The following is a 4,347-nucleotide window of genomic DNA, read 5'->3' on the forward strand; positions in this document are numbered from 1 at the left end:
CTGTTTTCTTGTAAGAATAATCAATTACTAAATTTGCCTTTAGAATTTAAATCAGTGTCGTGGTTTGCAGTCGGTTATAATATGTATTCGATACCATAATTTATATTACGTATGCCTAAGTAATGTTTACGTATGTTGTCCCGGTAGCACAACGTTACGCACCTTTAATTTGAAGAGTTCCACTAATGGAAATGATAAGTATTTCCACTTATATGTCTATGTATCAGAGTGAATAAGACGTTAGTTATACCAAAACTGAAACTGTGGTGAAAATCATTTTATTAACACATTATACAGGGTTCGGTTCAAGCCTTTAAACTTCTTCTACATCATGTACATGCGCGCTACCAGCAAAGAAATACATCAATTTGATGAATTTTTTGCGCCGATCCACATTCAAGTCTTCTTTCCTGTTACGGAACATGAAGAGCGTGATCCGATTGTGCGAGGACATGTTTTTCTCTATTTTGAATCTCGCAGCTAATACGATAGTACCATAATGCACAGTTTACATTGACTGCGTTATATTTGCCACGTTAAATGAATAGGTGGATTAAATGTCTAAAGTCGTGTTGTAAGATATAAGGTTCTTCGCTCGTCTTAATGGTCACACAGTAAAACATATTAGAAACGACTTCATTATGATTAAGTTTTCAAATTTCAATACGTGCACATTTATTCCGGAAATATATTGTTCAGTGTTGACGCTTCATCCAAGAACATATACATGTAATCTCGCGATAATACAACCCTTTACAATGATACGTGTCTGCCCCTTGATTGTATAGCGCTCGGAACAAAGTCCAGCACGAAAACAACAGTAGCATTGTATAATATTCGTTTGAGTGTTCCAGAATGGAAAAGGACGCTCTAACTCTAGAGGATATTAGAGGATTAGCAGAGACATATCTAAAATGCCGGCTGTGCAATGACAATTTAGATACTTCTGTTGGATCATCTCGCCTTCTTCCATGTTTACATAGCTTGTGTCTTCCTTGTCTCCAGAAAAAGATAATCGACAAAGAAATTGCTTGTCCTGCTTGTTTCGAAAAACATCGCATCCAAGAAAAAGGCTTGGACGAACTTTCAAGTGATCCTAATCTTAAGGACCTCAATGCATATGTTGATTTTCATAGTTGTGGAGAGAAACAAATATGCGGAATGTGCGATAAAAACACTGACCTGTCGCATCGATGTAAACAATGTGAAGTCCTTATTTGTGATGAATGTGTTTTGATCCACAGAAAAATACGAAAACTTATACACCATGAATTATTTCCTATTCGCCGAAACTCAGCTGAGAACCTGGTAAATGACCCAGGAGAGTTTTCATCGGATATATTTTGTACTCAACGTGATCATGAAAAGGAAATTTTGAGAATTTATTGTTCCTCGCCTTGCAGAAAGCCAGTTTGCACATTATGTACCTTCGATAATCACCGTGGGCATGAACAATCCTTGCTACGCGATGTTTACTGCAACGAAAGACTGAGGGCAAACGCTATCTACTCTAAAATTGAAAGTCAAGTCAAGGCGATAGAAAATGTCACTCAGTATGTCCAAAAAGAGATGCAACTTATTAGAGAGCATGCGTTGCATGAAAAAAAATCTATGGAAGCAACATTGGGTAATGCAAAAGAAATCATAGACAGAAGAGAAAAGGACCTTTTAAGAGAGGTAGATGTTCTCTGTCTCCAAAAAGTTAAAATACTTCAAAATCAAGCAGATTCTTTACAACACAACAAAGATTCACTCAACGATGCGATTGTGTTTTTCCAGCAATCACTATATTATAATAACAAGCCAGCTTTTCTCCTGCTATCAAAGTCGATTTTACAAAGACTTAATGAGCTCGGCAAAAGATCATACCATGTAGACCCGCACACTACTGCTCTATCTTTTCGATGCTTCAAATCTCCAACAATGTTTGAATTTCAAGAGAATACAAGTAAACTAGTTAAGGTGCTTGTGTCAAATGCAAACATTTTTCGGTGCCAATTTTTTCTTGAAAGACTTTTTATGATGGGAGAATCATGGCTGATATCCATGAAATTGATTTCCTCCAATGGATCCGTAATAAGCGATGAGGAAGTTTTATTTATTGTGGAAAATAATAAAGGAATGGAAATCGAAATAAACTGTACATTTTCGGACATTGACAAAGCAATCAGAAGAAGATGGCATCGAAATGCGAGGGGGACGTTTCAATGGACAGTATTATCCAATGGAATACAACTGACCGGTAAAAATCGTGTTTAATTCAGATGATTTTTGATTTTTATTACTTTTAAGAATTAGAGATACTTGATCAAAATCAATAAAGAGTTACATGTAACTCCTGTTGAACTCATTATCGGATATAGTACTTAATTTTTCTCTCATGCATAAATGTATTTAACTATATTCCTTGTAATTTATCTCTATACTGTATATTATGTCAGTTTATGAGAATAAAGTGCTTTCATTGCCATGTTAGTGATTATTTGATTTATTTCTTTGTTTTAATGTAAGTGTTTATAAAGTAATGAAGTGATAATCTTATGAAGTTGAAGATTAATGTCATTAAAGCTGTACAGGCCGATGTTCATTTATCATTTCTTTTGTATACAATTACTTTCAAGCAAAGATCGGGATCGGTATGGCAGGACAGCACGGACTTTTTGTCAGTATCATTCTTTTATACTTTTTACTAAATTTTAACTTGTACAAGAAGTTCAAAATTGTTATACCAGATTTGTCAGACTTTGAGCTTATATCGTCTGTGTTTTGCAAACCGCTGATAAACAATTCTTATGATCAGAGGTAATTCGGGAAAAATCATGTCACGAAACATTCTGCAGTAAAAATCACAATTGTATTGAAATGATCATTAACATGTTTTGCCTGCCTTACACTTATAAGAAGTGGAGATGTGCACATAAACCCTGGCCCATGCACACGTACAACAAAGCAGTCATGTCCTGTGTGCTCTCGAGGAGTTATAGCTAGCAGCAGAGCTGCAGAGTGTGTTAGTTGTCATCAGAAGACACATATTAAATGTTTAAGCACAGAAATCCACAAAAGATTAAATACTTCTGACAAAAAACATTTTTATATGTGCGGATCTTGCACCAGCTCCATGCAGCCTAGAGCTGAGGGAAATCAAATGTTCACACTTCCAGCGACCCTCCCACTAGAACTTGAACATTCGCATTACTTTAAAGATACATGTATGAATGATGAAAAGTTCCAATGCTTTAAGCGTAGAGGTATGTGCTTCATACACTTGAATGTTAGATCATTACTTCCAAAGATGTCTGAAATCGACTCCGAAATCCATATTGGGGGCTACTCAGTAATCCGGAAAGACAGGAATAGAAATGGTGGTGGGGTGTGCATGTTTATCAACAACAAATTTGCCTTCTCTCAACAGTTAATTTCAGACGATACAGAATTAGTCTGGGCAGAGATATACCTACTAAAAACAAAACCATTCATGGTGGGCACAGTATACATACCACCCCAAGATCAACTGTGACAGTTTCTTGGACATTTTGAAGAGTGCCTAGGGTGCTTAAGATTGATCTAGACAACATTATTCTTGGTGATACTAACATTTGTATGCAGAGTAAGAAAAATCCATTATATGTAGGATATGAGCATGTTTTAAATTTGTTCGATCTTAGTCAACTGATTTCAATTAGAATCTCAGAAATTGGCTCTTCACTGATAGATGCAAGGTGAAGATAACTAACAGTGATCAATCTCATAACTCCTACATGCAATACAAAATAGATAGTTGGGCAAACACGGACCCCTGGACACACCAGAGGTGGGATCAGGTGCCTAGGAGGAGTAAGCATCCCCTGTTGACCGGTCACACCCGCCGTGAGCCCTATATCCTGATCAGGTAAACGAAGTTATCCACAGTCAAAATCAGTGTGCCAAGAACGGCTTAACAATCGGTATGAAACACGTCAGACATCATATTCTTGTTAACAATGTGGAAAAAAAATTCAATCAGGAACTATTGCAATGAGTATTAGTGATCATGATCTGATTTTTTGTACTGGAAAAATCTCTAAAAGCCAAATTAAAGAACATAATACTGTCAAAATTAGATCACTGATAAATTTTGATTCATCTTTATTTGTTGAAGAATTAGAAAAAGTTGACTGGACTCTTGTACATGGCTATTGGTATTTTGCGGAACGGAACGGAAAGAAACCGGTTGCGGGGTACCTTAAGGGGGAACCGACTGTTAAAAAAAAAAAAAGAGGCCCATGGGCCACATCGCTCACCTGAGTCACCTTGGTCCATATCAGAAGACTTTCTATATATATTTGCATGTAAAACCGTAGTCCTTAT

Source organism: Ostrea edulis, chromosome 10 (genome assembly GCF_947568905.1).
Source record: "Ostrea edulis chromosome 10, xbOstEdul1.1, whole genome shotgun sequence".
Lineage (NCBI taxonomy): Eukaryota > Metazoa > Mollusca > Bivalvia > Ostreida > Ostreidae > Ostrea > Ostrea edulis.